General features: G+C 42.1%; 1 protein-coding gene and 1 long non-coding RNA gene across 5 annotated transcripts in view; one reads left to right on the forward strand and one right to left on the reverse strand.

The window, feature by feature from the left end:
• The first annotated feature begins 384 nt into the window (after positions 1–384).
• The window catches only part of LOC124260887 (alpha-(1,6)-fucosyltransferase-like), a 152,554-nt gene continuing 133,504 nt past the window's right edge, over positions 385–19,434 (forward strand). For 2 of the 3 annotated variants that reach the window (XM_046695211.1, XM_046695209.1), the window contains exon 1: positions 8,672–8,743. The gene's annotated coding sequence lies outside the window, so the exon portion shown is untranslated. Of the gene's footprint in view, positions 457–8,671; positions 8,744–19,434 lie in introns of those variants that run through there. The other variant, XM_046695210.1, reaches the window with a different exon arrangement.
• LOC124260890 lies at positions 1,601–2,903 on the reverse strand. Of its 2 annotated transcripts, XR_006894203.1 has the most exons (5): positions 2,243–2,903; positions 2,083–2,178; positions 1,955–2,018; positions 1,763–1,890; positions 1,601–1,698 (listed from the first exon to the last, which is right to left on the reverse strand). It is a non-coding gene; the product is annotated as an uncharacterized LOC124260890 (long non-coding RNA). The 2 variants fall into 2 exon arrangements; XR_006894204.1 differs by lacking the exons at positions 1,955–2,018; positions 2,083–2,178.

Genomic DNA, 19,434 nt, shown 5'->3' on the forward strand with positions numbered 1-19,434 from the left:
AGCACAATTGTCTGGAATAGTTCAAACAACTTAACCAATCAGTTTATTAACGTAGTTTTGGCATACGTTTTCCGAGGAACACTTTGTGGACCTAGTGCAATCGGAGTGTTTGTATGGTGTTTCGTTTGGATCATTCGTCTACACTCTTTCCGTAACCTACACGAGGATTGTCCCGAAATATCATGAGAAGGTCACATGTGTATGTAGGTGCCGGGCACTTCCGTTGCAGAGTTGCGCCCCTTGGAATACGTTCGTGGAATTCACTTTATGTTACTACAATCTTCCATCAATTTGGGCTTTTCTTCTGTCACGATGCGGTGTAACTAAAATGCTGTTCGAAGCAATGTTAACTCCAAGTCACTCACTCACTCAAACTAGGGATGGCGACAGACTAGGAACTGGGAAGATGGGAACAGATGTAATTGGAGCGAACGTTTGTTGAAGTATTCAGATGCAGTAAGTTCCTTTTCACCTTTTGTGTGACATGATTATAAGTCAATTTCAAGTAGTCGGGAGAATAATGTGTTACGCACGGCAAGATGACCTGTGTTTCAGGTTTCAGGTCTGCGAGCATTATTTGCATCTGAGACATAAACCGTCCACAGATTCAGTGAACATCCTTGATTTTGTATTAAAGGATAAGTATTGAAAGGAACCCAGACTATTGGATTAATGCATGTAATCAAAGTACGTTTCGTTCGGAAGAGTCAATAGCTGCGGTCAGCGTGGACTCGGTTGCATTCCTCGGGCTGCAGAAGGTACTGCGGCTGACAGGGATTACTCTTGTGCTGGGGTATCAGGGGTGCTTATCTACTACCGTTATGTCATGGTTCTGTATTGGGAGCATGTGTAAAGTATATTGTATTACGTGTCTGTGTCTGATGCTTGAATGAGTATAGTAATATGTCAACAATATTTCAGCAATATCACTGGGATGTGGATGGCCAAATGCACCAGCATGCATGAGTGGGTGGACACTGGCGCTTTACAAATATGCGCTATTATTATCATTAAAGGGAAAGGCCAAACTACCCAGCTGGCAATTCCACGTAAACTATTGGGAAAACATGAAATATTTTGGTTATTTTTTTCTTACATTCGTCATGCAAGAGTGAAGAGCGTTGATAATCTAAACATCAACGATATTTCATTTGGTCACCTCTTACGAACAACATAGGCTGCTACCCACTTGTTCTAACCTGGAAAACCATCAGCTTCATACACCACACGTGAATCTATAACACAGAATTGGTTTTATTCCAGTCGAGCAATAGGATATAACCTTTGCACACTTGTTAAATTACGTTCAATATGTGAACTATAGACAATGTATGCATTTGAGAGACACCAATTTTATTTTAATGAAAGGACAGATGATGACTGTTTACTAATGAACTGAACGGTTGGAACAGGTCGACGGTCTACTGTAATTAGGCAGTTTAAATTGAGGGTTAGCTCAAGTATGCCTGAGCACCTCAACTGTGCCTGAGCCCAAACTCTGCTCACCTCAAGTGTGCCTGAGCCGGATCTCGGCTCACCTCAAGTGTGCCTGAGCCCAATCTCTCCTCACCTCAAGTGTGCCTGAGCCGGATCTCTGCTCACCTCAAGTGTGCCTGAGCCGGATCTCTGCTCACCTCAAGTGTCCATGAGCCCGATCTCTGCTCACCTCAAGTGTGCCTGAGCCCGATCTCTGCTCACCTCAAGTGTGCCTGAGCCCAATATTTGCTCACCTCAAGTGTGACTGAGCCCGATCTCTGCTCACCTCAAGTGTGCCTGAGCCCGATCTCTGCTCACCTCAAGTGTGCCTGAGCCCAATCTCTGCTCACCTCAAGTGTGCATGAGCCCGATCTCTGCTCACCTCAAGTGTGCCTGAGCCCGATCTCTGCTCACCTCAAGTGTGCCTGAGCCCAATATTTGCTCACCTCAAGTGTGACTGAGCCTGATCTCTGCTCACCTCAAGTGTGCCTGAGCCCAATCTCTGCTCACCTCAAGTGTGCCTGAGCCCAATCTCTGCTCACCTCAAGTGTGCATGATCCCGATCTCTGCTCACCTCAAGTATGCCTGAGCCCAATCTCTGCTCACCTCAAGTCTGCCTGAGCCCGATCTCTGCTCACCTCAAGTCTGCCTGAGCCCAATCTCTGCTCACCTCAAGTGTGCCTGAGCGGGATCTCTGCTCACCTCAAGTGTGACTGAGCGGGATCTCTGCTCACCTCAAGTGTGACTGAGCTGGATCTCTGCTCACCTCAAGTCTGCCTGAGCTGGATCTCTGCTCACCTCAAGTGTGCCTGAGCCCAATCTCTGCTCACCTCAAGTCTGCCTGAGCCCGATCTCTGCTCACCTCAAGTGTGCCTGAGCCCAATCTCTGCTCACCTCAAGTGTGCCTGAGCCCGATCTCTGCTCACCTCAAGTGTGACTGAGCGGGATCTCTGCTCACCTCAAGTGTGACTGAGCTGGATCTCTGCTCACCTCAAGTGTGACTGAGCCCAATCTCTGCTCACCTCAAGTGTGCCTGAGCCCAATCTCTGCTCACCTCAAGTATGCCTGAGCCCAATCTCTGCTCACCTCAAGTCTGCCTGAGCCCGATCTCTGCTCACCTCAAGTGTGCCTGAGCCCACTCTCTGCTCACCTCAAGTCTGCCTGAGCCGGATCTCTGCTCACCTCAAGTGTGACTGAGCGGGATCTCTGCTCACCTCAAGTGTGACTGAGCGGGATCTCTGCTCACCTCAAGTGTGACTGAGCGGGATCTCTGCTCACCTCAAGTGTGACTGAGCGGGATCTCTGCTCACCTCAAGTGTGACTGAGCCCGATCTCTGCTCACCTCAAGTGTGCCTGAGCCCGATCTCTGATCATCTGCAATATGCCTGAGCCGGATCTCTCACCTCAAGTATGTCTGATTGTTTCGGGTTTGTGATGCCGACTCTGATAGTTTCGGGTTTGTGGTGCCGAGCCTAGACTCCGCTAACTGTGTATTTGTTGGTTTATTGTTTATTAAATGTTCTGGAAAGGTTGTCTCATTGTTGTCCTTGGTTCTCCCGAGAATTTGAGAGCGAGTGGTAAAACGGTCTTAAGTGCCAGCTAGCAAGCGACCGTTGCCGAGCTACAATCAACGTAGCGACCGGGTTGTTATTGAGCCTGTGGACCAACAATGTGTACAGTACGCTTATCCTATGCACGCAAAGAATTCGCTCATCCCAGGGAAAGCGACTGGATGGTGGAAACACGAATACGTTCATACAGCCGAAACACGAGCCTCAAAAACTTATGTCACCCTGGGCAAGCGACTTAGTGAAGATGTGTCTCCGTTCACCATACTGAGACTGGGTACCCGATATGGGAGGTGAATGTCAAAACTCCGGTGGACAACTTGGGTTGTATACTCCCCAGGGAGTCGAGAATAACCGATATGCATACGGAACCACTGGTCGGGAAACCGTAACTGCGCAGAAGCTATACGTTTTATAAATAAGTGTTTATAAATGTAATTTATAGTAAGGGTTTTTGTCAGTTGGGTCGCCACCGTGATATAAGACAACTTTAGGTACCATAGAACCATCTTTACTTATTTAGGTAAAGCAATTTTAAAAATGCGTTTGTCTGGCGTTCTACAGGTGTCGGGTTTCATATGTGTCGGTATCGGCCAGCAGTGTAAGCACCTGCACTACTTGTGTGACAAGTAAACATATATAGAGGATATAATATGAGTGCCCATGTCATACTATGTTAACGACACGAGTGCCTACATGTTGGTATTTCCAGAGCGAGAGCGAGGGATATACATGTACCGATATTTAGGCACGAGTGTCGTAAACATAGTATAATATGGGCACGAATATAATGTTCTGTTTATTACCGAAGTCGTCAAATTGAGGAAAATAACCCAAATCTACTTTCAAACATAGGCTGGCTTACCCGCCGTCGCCGCATGTAGAACGCAACGTCACAGAAGAAACGTGACGTCATGAACAATGCTATGACGTCACGTTTCTTCTGTGACGTTGCGTGACAAAGTGATATTTTGCCCTAGGGCATCGTATGAAAAATATGAACCCTGATATGTTCGCCCTCGTAGGTAATAAATAAAAAGAAACAGGTTATTGCTAGATTAAGAGAGTATCAGTATAAACAGTTATGGGATGAGGGATGATGACAACAGACCCGTTCAGCTGACACGACAGAGGCTAACCTGTTATGTCTACATCCTCCATCATTGTGTCTGTCACGATACGAAAACATTGGCAAACTGCTTGAAACGTACGTACAATCCTCCCATCGTGTCTGTAAACCCTACAGACCAGTGACAATCCCTAGCCAACTAGCAAACTGAGGGAGACAGGTCTACGGGAGCTGTGAATGGTATCATGGGAAGCTTGGAAACTGTAGTGTTCCCAAACCAATGTTGTCAGACTTGCAAGTACAGAGCATGCGCTTTGCACACACAATGAAGATTTCGTACAAATCCACATCACGAAAGAGTCGTTTGTTAGGTTACACTTTGGGAGTTTTTACTAAGATGTACAAAGTGTCCACACACACCCGCGATTTATTGATGCTATATCTGTGTAGTTGATTGAATGTTATATAATATACACCGTATTTTCTGTATTCCAAGTATACCATGACAATCTGCAAATGATCGACTCGACTATGGGTACCAAAATATCAATGACAGATAATTAACCAAGGACCATGACCATGACTCCACTGTCCGCTAGCTCACGAGACTTGACACACGAACTAACTCAGCCGCCCATTACAATCAGCAATAGGACTAAATACTTGTCACATTGCCTTTAAAAGAAAACCTTTGTTTTGAATATCTGCAGTTATAAACATATTTCAATAACCCCACGGCAGACTGCATCGGGGAGGCGATGACACACATTGAAATTAATCTGACCGCCGAATGGTATGGCCTGGTTGTGTTCATCATATCAATCGCTGGATTACACACATAAGCAAAACGTTAAGGCATGCCTTCATGTGGATAATTTCATTCTAAATATTTATATACAAGTTAAAAGTTCGTTTCTATTTTGAAGAATATCACGTACGAGGTCCCGTCTCTATTGGCTCCCTTGGTTCGTTTTATTACATTACATAAAAAGCAAGCTGTGAAAATAAAATATCTGACTTGAAGGAGTTTTATGAAAGCAGATTCGTTAAATAGAGTGTCTACATCTATCGAGGAAACCATTTCCCGTTGAACAGTAATGACAGATTGAAAAGAATCTCAAGTGGCAAAGACTGAGTACTCCAATATCATCTCAAACACATTACCAAATAAGGAGTTTTGTTGTATTTGTGTGTATGATATTGAGATATAATTGTAGGGTGATAGAATTGAAAACTGTTATCACGGACTGACTGCTTGTCGTTTCAACGAATTTGATGATGTCTGTCACGATCTTCATTGGAGGATAATGTTCTGTATTGCGTAGTGAGTATTGTCACTGGATGATCGATGTGTCAGCGAGGTATAGATGGCGAGGTGAGGTGAGGTGAAATTGGGTTTAACGTCGTGCTTGAGGATATTTCGCTCATATGACGACGTGCATGCGTGTGTATGTGTATGTGCAGCTGCTTGTACTAGCCCAGACTTAAGCTGGTTTTATAGTGCTAGCCCACTGAGATACCATGCCGCAGTGAAGCATGAATACCCCACTTAAACACATTATACTGACTCCGAGCCAACCAGTCTTTGTTGTACCCAGTAATGCCGAGCGCCAGGCAGGGACCAACAAGTACCATATTTTTACGTCTTTTGGTATGACGCGGTCGGGGTTCGAACCCGCGACCTTCCGCTCTCCGGGCGGAGGCTCTAACCACTACACCACGGAGGTGGTCGTTATAGATGGCATACGGTTGACGTCCAGCAGAAACAATAACAACTTGTTGCAAAGTATCAGGAACATTTGCTGCGGAGGGCACACTGCATGAGACGTGCACGAGGGCTGAAAGTGAGGACTGAAAGAGGTCAGGCTGAAAGTGAGGGCCAAAAGAGGTCAGGCTGAAAGTGAGGGCTGAAAGAGATTATAGTGCGCTATTCCTAACCACCACGCCCATTCACGTCACTTTTCTGACAATCCTCTGCAATGTATACCCAACAATCCAAGATTTCATATGGCTGCCTAATGCACCACAAGTACTGTTATCCTACAGATACACGTGAGGCCTAATGCACCACAAGTACTGTTATCCTACAGATACACGTGAGGTGTAATGCACCACAAGTACTGTTATCCTACAGATACACGTGAGGCCTAATGCACCACAAGTACTGTTATCCTACAGATACACGTGAGGCGTAATGCACTCTACAAGTACTGTTATCCTACAGATACACGTGAGGCGTAATGCACTCTACAAGTACTGTTATCCTACAGATACACGTGAGGCCTAATGCACCACAAGTACTGTTATCCTCTACAAGTATATCACGTGAGGCCTAATGCACTCTACAAGTGACTGTTATCTGTTATCCTACAGATACACGTGAGGCCTAGTGCACTACAAGAGATACACGTGAGGGTGTTATGCACTACAAGTACTGTTATCCTACAGATACACGTGAGGCCTAATGCACCACACGTACTGTTATCCTAGAAATACACGTGAGGTGTAATGCACTCTACAAGTACTGTTATCCTACAGATACACGTGAGGCCTAATGCACCACAAGTACTGTTATCCTACAGATACACGTGAGGTGTAATGCACCACAAGTACTGTTATCCTACAGATACACGTGAGGCCTAGTGCACTACAAGTACTGTTATCCTACAGATACACGTGAGGCCTAATGCACCACACGTACTGTTATCCTAGAAATACACGTGAGGCGTAATGCGCTCTACAAGTACTGTTATCCTACAGATACACGTGAGGCCTACTGCACCACAAGTACTGTTATCCTACAAATACACGTGAGGCCTAATGCACCACAGGTACTGTTATCCTACAAATACACGTGAGGCGTAATGCACTCTACAAGTACTGCTATCCTACAGATACACGTGAGGCCTAATGTACCACAAGTACTGTTATCCTACAAATACACGTGAAGCACTGTCTGTTTTCACCAATGACCAGTCCTCTAACCTTGCTCAACTTTAAAACACGTGTCGGGGAGGTGGGGCAGCCTAATGGTTAAAGCGTCTACTCGTCACGCTGAAGACCCGGGTTCGATTCCCCACATGGGTATAATGTGTGAAATATATTTCTGGTGTTCCTCGCCGTGATATTGCTAGAATATTGCTAAAAGCGGCGTAAAACCATACTCACTCACACACGTGTCGTTTCCATCTGAACTGGCAATTTACAATTTATCGGTGTTTTAAGGTAAGCTACCAGCACGACAAGGGAGATTCCAACGTCATTACATTAGCCAATCGGTTGAATGCACGCATGTTCATTGAGCAGCATTTGTTGCAGGCTAAACATTAATATATACAATAAACTTACACTCTCGTGTTACACTTACAATGACTTTTGTTATACTTACAAAGGTTTATGTCGTCTTGGGAAGTGGCAGTTTTGTAAGCCAACAAATATCGACTAAACTATATTTCTATGGTTGGGAGACTGAATGAATGATATATAGAATGAACAGATGAATGGATGAATGCGAGAATGAAGACCCTTGTTCGATCTCTCGGGTCACACCATCACCACGGGTTTAACGCTGATCCTCGATTCAGCTTGCCACAGAAAGAACTGTTTTTATTCAATAATGCAAGGTCATGCGCGCTATCCTATACCAAGACATAGCAGGGAATCGCAGACAGACTGGGTGAGCATGCAGGCATTGCTGAGCAATCTGCCCTCGGCTTGTCTTGTCTCCAGTCGTAGCGGCCCGCCCACTCGGACTATGGGTTATGGCATGTACTGTACTATCATGAATTGTTGATAACGTTATGTGAATAAACAAACGCCACGGGGCAATATGTATCTGGTGTGTATTTAGCAGTTTATTCCACAAGGGCACCGGCGAGGAAGCGCCACAACACCACGTGTTAATGAGGTCGTGGTATTCATTATTGTAGGGGGCATGTCAAGGAGGTTTTTTCCAGAATCATTGTTATGAAATAATAACTAATCATGAACTGCATATACACCGGTATATGGTCTCTCGTAGATAAGTGAATATCAATATTACGACCTGTGTGATCTGTGTTAAGGATTTATGGAAATTGATCAGTCTTTGAACACGAACACATATATTTCCATTTCAGTCAGACAAATTAGCAAATTTATATTTTTGATAACCTACCTCAACATAAAATACATATTGTATTAAAAGAATGGATGACTAGGATCTTTTGTTTTGGGGTTATTTATTGTCATTTGGATAGATGCATATATTTAGCAACTTGCTTATAGGGGAATGGCTTAATTAACACACAAGAGTATCAGGGAATTAACTTGTGTTTGGGTAAACTCAAAGTACACTTGTCTTCAAATTTAAACCAGCCTGTTATTATAAATTCAATAGAACGCAAAAGACTTTTTATAGTGAAGTTTGTATACCTATCTGCAATTAAGGGCTGTGGGAAACATGGAATGCTTACAAAAAATTGAGAAAAGGCACGGGTTGCCGAGTCACTCATTCGAATAACGGTTATAAATAGTCCCTGTCCGTCTGACAACAAGTTCTATTATCCATGGGCGATAACTCCGATTTATGTAAACTTTGACACGAGTCATCGATCTCGCACCAAATCCTTCGGCTTGCGGGAAAGGGGCGGTGAGTTTGACAAGTGTTGTCGTTGACATAACATTATAATTGTTTTGAAAATAGCATCAAGTGACGTATGATGTATTTTTAAGTTATCCACTTTAATACCCCTGTTGATACACATGGCTGTCTCAAAAGGGTAAACAAAACATACATTGCATTCTACTGTTTGCTACTGCTTCAGTAAAGAAGATTTCTTCGCTGCATGTCGATTACAGCCGGTTTATTTCCGTGTTTCGATCTCTAATCTCTACTACGTTCAGCTCGTCTGTACTGTGTCGTTGTTTTCTGAATTTCGCTTGTAAACTGAAAGTGAGTGCAGTGTATCACCACGCATTTATCCTGTTTTGTACGCTTCTTTCTGAGATCAGTCAGCTCAGTCTGCATTTGGAGTGAGTTTGATAATGCCACCTTGAGTGAGTTTGATAATGCCACCTTAGGCTATAATACATAAAAATGTCCTCAAAACATTACGTAAAACATCTTCCACAGATGGTTAAAAACAAAGTGTGTGAGGATAAATGTTAATGAATGCTAACACCATTCAATGTATGTTTTTGTCATGTGTATGATAATATTGGTAAGAATACATTTCATGTGATATGTTTTGTAATATCCTTAATAAAGGTTTCTAAGACATTTTTGGCCAACTCACTTATTTAATGGGGTTGAAATATAATGAGTAAATATATTTTATTCAGTGTCCATGTATATTCATTCTCTGTATGTGCTGGCATGAGGGATATTTTTTCTGAAAATGTTTCTTCAGGGCCCAACCCCATATTGGAGTATGAATAACTAATTTGTTTCAAGAACCAAATCAATTATATGTAAAACTTATCTTGCAGTAGGGTATATAATGACATTGTCAATAAATGAATGCTCTTGAATTTGTGTCACTGGTAGCACAGAAATTGATTTGCAGCTAATTTTGAAGTGCTTTTCCTGATGTGCAAATTGCTAAGCCCTCATTAACAGAGCTGTTTGACCCATATCATCTGTGGCCAGTTTGCTTGTCAGTTGAGGTGACAGACTGACGGATGTCACAAAAATCAATACATGTACACCCAAAGTTACTCTAAATACCTCACACTTCCTGTACTTCAAGAAGGATTATCATTAAATGTTTTCCAATAACTTTATGTAAAAGCAAATGTTAAACAGTTCATGTTTAATTAATATTTTGTTCTTGTTCTGTCAATTGAAACTAATGGTTATAGCACTCTTCCTCTGGGTAACGTTCTCACTGAGGGACCCATGAAGATCTGGGTTAGAAATGTAGAATTGGTCTTCAGAAACCCATGCTTGTCGCAAGAGGCGACTAATGGGATCAAGTGGTCAGGCTCGCTGACTTGGTTGACACACATCATCGTATCCCAATTGCTTAGATTGATGCTCATGCTGTTGATCACAGGATTGTCTGGTTCAGACTCAATTATTTCCAGACTGCTGTAACTATCGGAAGAATCAAAGTCAGGTCATGAGCTTGACTACGACTAAGAAACATGTTAACCATTTGTCTTTTGACCCGACCTCCAAAGTTAATCTACCAGCAATACTTTCTAAGGTGGGTCAATTGATCAAGGACATATTGAGTGGACCAACTTTCGGGACTGGGTCACTGTAAACAACGGTGTCAGTAACTGGGAGCTCCTAATGAACTAATGAAAAATTCAACATGATACAGGATGCGGAAGACTTCCAGACCGGATGGCTGTGAAAGTGATTAAACAATGATGTTTGAACCATACAGCACCACAGGGATTCCGATGCAGAATTGAAATTCTTTGTACACTATGTTTGCCGCCCTGTAGGTAAACCAAGTTTCTTGTTCCCCATAGCCTTTGTATGCTCCCTGTGAGTGATACAGACAGAATTGATTCCCCATACCCTGTGTGTGTCTCCCTGTGGGTGATACAGGTACAGAATTGGTTTCTTGTACCCTGTGTGTGTCTCGGATACAGATACAGAATTGGTTCCCTGTACCCTGTCTATCTCCAATACAGGTACAGAATTGGTTCCCTGTACCCTGTGTGTGTGTGTCTCCAAGGTACAGAATTGGTTCCCCTGTACCCTCTGTGTCTCCAATTGGTTCCCTGTACCCTGTGTGTCTCCACAGGCACAGAATCTCTGTGTCTCCAATACAGGCACAGAATTGGTTCCCTGTACCCTGTGTGTCTCCAATACAGGCACAGAATTGGTTCCCTGTACCCTCTGTGTGTCTCCACAGGTACAGAATTGGTTCCCTGTACCCTCTGTGTCTCTGTGTGTCTCGATACAGGCACAGAATTGGTTCCCTGTACCCTGTGTGTGTCTCCAATACAGGTACAGAATTGGTTCCCTGTACCCTGTGTGTGTCTCAGAATTGATACAGGCACAGAATTGGTTCCCTGTACCCTCTGTGTCTCCAATACAGGCACAGAATTGGTTCCTGTACCCTCTGTGTGTCTCCAATACAGGCACAGATACAGGCACAGAATTCCCTTCCCTGTACCCTGTGTGTCTCCACATACAGGTGTCTCACAGAATTGGTTCCCTGTACCCTGTGTGTGTCTCCCTGTACAGGTACAGAATTGGTTCCCTGTACCCTGTGTCTCCAGATACAGTGTACCCTCTCCAATACAGGTACAGAATTGGTTCCCTGTACCCTCTGTGTCTCTGATACAGGCACAGAATTGGTTCCCTGTACCCTCTGTGTCTCCGATACAGGCACAGAATTGGTTCCCTGTACCCTCTGTGTCTCCAGATACAGGTACAGAATTGGTTCCCTGTACCCTCTGTGTCTCCAATACAGGCACAGAATGGTTCCCTGTACCCTCTGTGTCTCCGATACAGGCACAGAATTGGTTCCCTGTACCCTGTGTGTCTCCAATACAGGCACAGAATTGGTTCCCTGTACCCTGTGTGTGTCTCCAATACAGGTACAGAATTGGTTCCCTGTACCCTGTGTGTGTCTCCAATACAGGTACAGAATTGGTTCCCTGTACCCTGTGTGTCTCTGATACAGGCACAGAATTGGTTCCCTGTACCCTGTGTGTGTCTCCAATACAGATACAGAATTGGTTCCCTGTACCCTGTGTGTGTCTCCAATACAGGTACAGAATTGGTTCCCCGTACCATATACCGGTACATGCTGTCCTCTGCTAAAATCTGTTGCACAATTGGTCCCAGTACCTATTTCTCTTCCTGGGACTCGGGTGCACAGTTATCCCCAGTTCTGCATTATCTCTGATTGGACTGCAGATGACCAGATATCACTTGTGTAAAAGGCTTCGTCCTAGTGGTGTTAAATGTCATACATGGCAGAAATGAAGTATTCCACATTTGCATGGTGCTTGTCTGACATCTCTTTCTTGAAGTTTGTGAAAAGGTGGAAATCTGACAGTGCCAAATCTGATGAATACAGGGGATGTTCAATAGACATTCATTGCATTGCAGTCATGGCAACAACAGACTTGTTAGTTATTTTTAACAATGTTTCAACCACAATGTTGCTTAAGCAGATTAGCATGACATTGGCCATTTTAATAGTCTTGACACTTTGGGAGGCAGTGCACTGGTAGGATTCCACTGCCATCTCAGTAAACCAAAAATCATCTAATGTATTTTGTTGAACTCTTTGACAGTTGAAGGTCTTGTTGATCTTGGATCATCTTTGAGGATGTCTCTCCCCTCTCAAACTTCACTCCCTCCAATTAACAGTGGCAAAGTAAGGTGCATCATCTCCTACTGTCAGCCATATCTACATGAATGACTGTTATTATAGTCAGAGGTACAGATAAGCTGCGTATCTGCATAAATTACGCAAATATTTATGTGAAAACTCAATTCCTATTAAGTCTATTGCGTACAAGTACGCTTGAATTTTTGTAAGTACTCAATAGATGTGATGTTACATGCGTACACACAAAAGTGTCAAATCTTAGCTTCGCGTTACCAGTGGATAGATAAAATAACTGAGGTATATTGAGAGGTTCTGTTTCAGGACATAAACTTGGCAACTTGCAGTCTTTCTTATCGTTTCTCATATTACAGATCAAATATAAATGACAAATACTAACATTTAAACTTTATTATATTTTAACAATTAATGGAAAATGAGTTTGAGTGAGGTGGGTACAATTTATTTGGTTACTCAAAGGAAAATTATGATACCCAATTGAGATGACCACAAGTGAGTACATAACTCAATGACCCAAAACAGTTATCTGTAGCTCTGTACAGTGTTAACCATATCTGAAGTGTGTTAGCAACTTTTGTCTCTTTCATCAAAAGTGAATACCTGGTTATTTTGATGCCTGAGAAATATGCTGCCTGATTGTGTTCAGATATAGCCAGTAAACATGAAAGTATTTTGTGGAAACTGTCAAGGGTCTAATGTACACCCTTGTAGTCATTAGGTTTCAACACCCATGTGTGACTGATGACAGGCAGTTGTGACACAACTTGGATGTGAATCCCAGATTGTGACTGTTGGTCTGTGAGGACTAGAACAGTCATCAGACTGATTGTCTGTCAAGTTACCCTGATTATATATAGTCCGGCAACCATCCATATGTGTACCTGGTCCCTAGTAAAGGGGTACACCCTGGAACAATGCCAGTTGTAATTCCCTCCTGTTCAGCCACATGGTGATGATGTGACGGTTGGTTTATCGAACCATATTAGTGCTTGATGTTTTCACCGGAATATCGAATGCCTGCATTACTCTGGGCTGTCTTTCCACATTTAAATGTTCACTGGACTGACCAAGTGATACTCAAGTGTATAATACAATGTAATGCTGGTCAAAGTGCTTTAGTGGTGGAAAAAACCACCCACCCAACAACCCATCTAGCTCTATGATGAGTTTAAGTATTGATTCCATTTTACCAAGCTGCTAGAAGATACGTTTATGATTACTTTTAAATAGAATGCCTTTAAATTGATATTGTGTTGTGAGACAGCTGGTGAAAGGTAATAGCCTGTTACAGTCAGCTGTGGTCTGCTTGACAGTCTGCACAGCTGTAACTAAGGATGTAGGTGGTAGGTATAAATGTGAAGAAAACAATTATTCACTTCAGATTTCAGTTAATAGTTTGAACAGTAACAGGCTTGAAATCAGTGAATTTTAGACAGATACAAAAAAATATACACAGAAAGAAGAATTTGTTTTATATTTATACAAACATGATGAAGATTTTAACACATATTTGAACCGGAGGAGTGAAACATGCCTGGACATGTGATGTAACTAGCAAAGTCTTATCATGATTAACTTTGACATGAAATTATTACGACCATAGTTTCTAATAATTATTATTGGAACTATTACAAATATTCTTTTTGGACTGGATGTTTATCAACTTTATATTATAAAAATATCAGCATAGCACGAATACTGCTATTAGATTTCTGTTTGACGGAGAACCAATGAAGTGAACAAAAACAGATGACGTCACTTCCGCATTCACGATCTTTGCGTAGCGAACTATGAGGCCTGCTTTGCGGGTGAAAAACAAGGTTAATCCGTCAGATATTTGAATATCATAAATAAATAACAAACAAACGAGGTAGGTTTGTTTATTATCGATTTATTCATGCATTTTATGTTACATTGGTCAACAAACCTTACATGACCGAAAACCGAATACACAAGGATATGTTATTTTCACAGTCATCCATATGAGCCTGATCCCTAAATTAGGCTTTTCGATGGAGGAGGTTGTCGGAGGGCCTGCTGAACCGGTCTACATTTGTTGTCAGCCTTTTATATGGCCTGTTTATTTTTTAACACATTTAACCGTTTGATCATAATAGGGTTGAAACAGGTTATGTGCGATTACCTGAGTTGGGTAAATAATTTGTGTCTCTCTCAGCCAATCAAAAACCTATCACTGGTTCACTGACCATGCAGACAATGACTAGGCAATACATTGGACATGAGGCGAACTTCATTTGAACAATTTTAATTCATCCTTGAATGAACACCACCAGAACCGATTTCTTCAATAATATTTTGTGATATCCTTTGAAGAGTTTAACATCTTAGTCCTTGGAATTTTCATTTTGTAAGGAAGCAAATACTTGATCATAAAGTGATGAAGTAAAGTTATAACATGCTCGCAGAAGAAATCTCAATCATGTGTTATTTCACACTGAAAAATGATTTTTTTATTAAAATGGATAACCTCACTTACTGGTACTTATATTCACATAAATTATTTATTTCCACGAAACAAAGGTGACACCCTTCAAGTTTTGTTTTATTACTGGTAACTGAATTTATAGGATTGGTTTTGCCATGTCAGCAGGGGCCTTGGTCTCTTTTGATGTTCTGTTGAACATGTGATGTTTGGGAGCCTGGTGTTTCCACATAGAAGACATGCCTCCGCCTTTAACGCTAAGTTCTGCACTGCACAAGTTGCGTTTGGTCCTTTGAGTAGTGGAGATCAAAATATGACCAAACACCCCTTTTGTCAGTATCACTTTTGTGATGACTGTCAATTAGGTACCTGGGTCCAAAGTTCTACCAGTCCCAGCCCTACCACTTACCATCATAGAACTGTTCTTTTATCTTTCCTCAGCATCATGCTTGTACACAACATTCTGTATGCTCTATTAATCCATTCTTAGGTTGGATTGACCCATAATGGATTAGATGGAGCCTTGACCTAGAATCTGAAAGAGCACAATAGACACTCCATAGTAGGCATTGTAAGGTACAAGACATTGTCGTCTGTCATTGATGTAAGGGCAGCAGCATGACAACATACTCCGATGGTGGCTCATTATTTTGACATTAATATATATTGACCATTCTTTACATCGTGTCAGTGGTGTTCCAAGTGAGTACTGAGAGGCAGGGACTGTATATTGTGGCATTATGAATTTGATGATGAATGATTGATTCAGATTAGCAGGGAAAGGCTGTGCACCACTGGGTTTAGAATTGGTCTACATGCAACCAGGTTGCAAGGTTAATCAGTCATTGTGTAGGCTTTTTGACTTCTCATATAATGTTTTCTTTTGTATGATAGTCAAGCATGCCTAGCATTGTCTTCATCCTAACAGACAATTCATTTGTCAGTGATGTATGGTTTTGTCAGCTTAAAATGCTCATAATATCACTCGCTGGACTGTGTAGTCCAGATTGGATTATTTACAGACAGCCATCACATTGCTCAGTGCAACGTTAAACAACAAGCAAGTAAATATACAGTGAGAAAGAAGGAATGACTTGGACACTGATGCTGCCCACGTGGCTGTGGAAACAGACACAGATGGATGGTTCAGACATGACATGAATAATGATGCATGATGCCACACCACTGTCTTCATCAAACATCGCCAGCTGACACTGATGCTGCCCACGTGGCTGTGGAAACAGACACAGATGGATGGTTCAGACATGACATGAATAATGATACATGATGCCACACCACTGTCTTCATCAAACATCGCCAGCTGACACTGATGCTTCCCACGTGGCTGTGGAAACAGACACAGATGGATGGTTCAGACATGATATGAATAATGATACATGATGCCACACCACTGTCTTCATCAAACATCGCCAGCTGACACTGATGCTTCCCACGTGGCTGTGGAAACAGACACAGATGGATGGTTCAGACATGACATGAATAATGATACATGATGCCACACCACTGTCTTCATCAAACATCGCCAGCTGACACTGATGCTTCCCACGTGACTGGAAACAGACTCAGATGGATGGTTCAGACATGACATGAATAATGATACATGATGCCACACCACTGTCTTCATCAAACATCGCCAGCTGACACTGATGCTTCCCACGTGACTGGAAACAGACTCAGATGGATGGTTCAGACATGATATGAATAATGATACATGATGCCATACCACTGTCTTCATCAAACATCGCCAGCTGTCACTGATGCTGCCCATATGGCTGGAAACAGACACAGATGGATGGTTCAGACATGATATGAATAATGATACATGATGCCACACCACTGTCTTCATCAAACATCGCCAGCTGTCACTGATGCTTCCCACGTGACTGGAAACAGACTCAGATGGATGGTTCAGACATGACATGAATAATGATACATGATGCCATACCACTGTCTTCATCAAACATCACCAGCTGACACTGATGGAAGTTGTTTGCCTAGAATGTCAGTTTTCCCTTTTGCATGAAATTGGAAGATAGACTGTCATAAACTCTGGTGTTTTATTACATCATGATAAATGGGGATTGTCTGTTTGCAATTTCTTAAGTAGAATGGCTTAGTGTTAGAATGGCTGGTGTTGTGGCCAAGTTGTCAGATTGTTGTAGTGGCTTGCCAGAAACCTATCTCGTGGGTTAAAATCCCAGCTTGTACTTGGTTTGTCACCATCATACCAATGGTGTTGGTTTTCACTGAAGTGGTAAGTGTTGGAGCCCTGGGCCTAGATTTTCTAAGCTCTCTTAGTGCTAAGATAGTAGTAAGTGCCATACAATAACATTAACTTACGACTATCTTAGCTCTAAGAGAGCTTAGAAAATCTAGGCCCTGCATCACTTCAGGAGTTTGTCAGACTTGAGGCTGACAGGAATGAAAGGAAATACTGATCCAAATGTTAAACCAGACTCACTCAAACCTTGGTACAATGTATATCAGCTGTATGTCAGACCCAGACCTTGCTCATACACTAACTAAGGTCAAGGAGAGAAGAAATGCAGTGCTCTCCGGTGCTTTTGATGGTTTATCACTTGTTGGCTTTCAAAAATTGCACAGTTCTACATATCTTAATTGCGTTTACGCGACTGGAGACTCTCATGGCCTGGTTTCTAAGAAGGCGAGTGTAGAAGCGCAGGTGACACTATCCTGCTTGGTGTGCACTTCAGGAGCACCATGAGGATTCCACAAGGCACCATGTCCCCAGAACATGACGTAAACAGAGCACTGATATGTAGATCTGCTGGCCCAGTGGATGTCAGGGTATTGAATACAGTCAGTAGTTGGCAGTCTTTGTTGCTTAAAGTTTTGTTATTTACTGGCAGTAAAAAATAGAAACGGGTTGTTGTTGCTGCATTGTCAAGTAACAGTCAGGAGTTTCATTCATCTAAATGATCTTAGTGCTACTATGATTGTAACTTCCTTAGTTTCAGAGGCTTAACATAGTTGTTTTGCTAATAAGCTTCGGTGATTGGTTGGTTTGTTGTTTTACACTGCACTCAGCAATATTCCAGCTATATGTCTGTAAATAATTGAGTCTGGACCAGATAGTCCAGTGAACCACATAATGAGCACCGATCTACGCAATTTTAATACGATGACACGATTTTTGGTGAGCAGAGCCCTGATACGAAATATGTTTCATGAAAAAGTAAGTCAGGCTTGATATGATCATAAGTTACTTTCCATCGTTAGTGCAACAATATAGCAAGAATTCTTATATTTTATATTTCTAGTCTGTCACACCTTGGCTAGTGAAGAATATTCAGTGTCTTGTCAGACTGACCCTGAGATTGTGTGAAATGTTGAACTGGAATAGATTAAGTAATTTATTCAACTGACTCTCGTTGAAGTCTCTGAATGGCAGTTAGAAGATTGCACATGAAAGGTAGAAATTTATGGATGTTACCTATTGTAATATGCAAATGATTTGAGGAACACAATGTTTTGGAGTATATTCTAGTATGCTGGTTGGCCAGTCAGTTTAGACAAATTGATATTCCTCATAGTAGCTTGTGAAATTCAACCTTTCCCCTGTGAGTGTTCAGGATACCTGACTTCAACCAGGTGAGTTTGAGCAATGGTAAGGTGACTCTGTTTATATCTGTTTAAAGTATACAATTAAAGTATCAATCTCTCAGTCATAGCCCCATCTTATCCATAGGGATTAACATGAAAGAAGGGTTTCCAGTGCTGTGTTGCAGATGAGATCTAAGTGCTAGGGTCATCATGACTGCCTTGATTTAACATCAACCTACCATGTCCCTTGTGCTATGGGGCCCTGGTACCATGCTGACTTATCATTGAAGTTGACCAAAATGGCAAAACTTGCAGCACTCTGCTGAATGAACTATGAAAACTTGCATTAAACATTTATATCTCATTAGACCCTTGATGGGATTTGGGGGGCAAATACAACCCAGGGAGTGTCACAAAATTATTGGAGCACTATGACTATCTTGACTCCTACCCTTAAAGTTAAACATAACCCATGCCTGCTGTAAACTCCCACTAAAATGGAGGTGTTCACTCTGTGTGTCTCTGTTGTCCATCAGTGTGGAATATTACTCATGCTTTCACCCAATGGTTGCCTGGTCCAAGCATCATTTCCAGGCCCCTTGGTCACTGACTGATGAGGTTTTTGACAGTATGGGGGGCAACTGGCCCATTATACACATGCAAGATACAGCATAACATAATGAAGTGCCTGAAATATATATTATACATGTCACTGTTGAAAACATGATCCTAATTTAAATCCTAAGAGTACATACTTTGCGAGCAGTGATAATACATTGGTGTTTGTAGATGCAATCAAATGTTGAAATTTTATTTGTGAAGGAAATTTATAGTAATATGCAGGAATGATAGAGAATCTAAGACCATCATAAAATGGCCAACTAAGCAAAAGTGGTATTCTCATTCTATTTACCTAGCCACACACAAAGGACATACCTTTCTTCTCTATTTAAACCTATTTTCCTACCTTCTTCCATTAATAACTTATGA

This window comes from Haliotis rubra, unplaced genomic scaffold (assembly GCF_003918875.1).
Source record: "Haliotis rubra isolate DU_JTF1 unplaced genomic scaffold, ASM391887v1 Scf78, whole genome shotgun sequence".
Classification (NCBI taxonomy): domain Eukaryota; kingdom Metazoa; phylum Mollusca; class Gastropoda; order Lepetellida; family Haliotidae; genus Haliotis; species Haliotis rubra.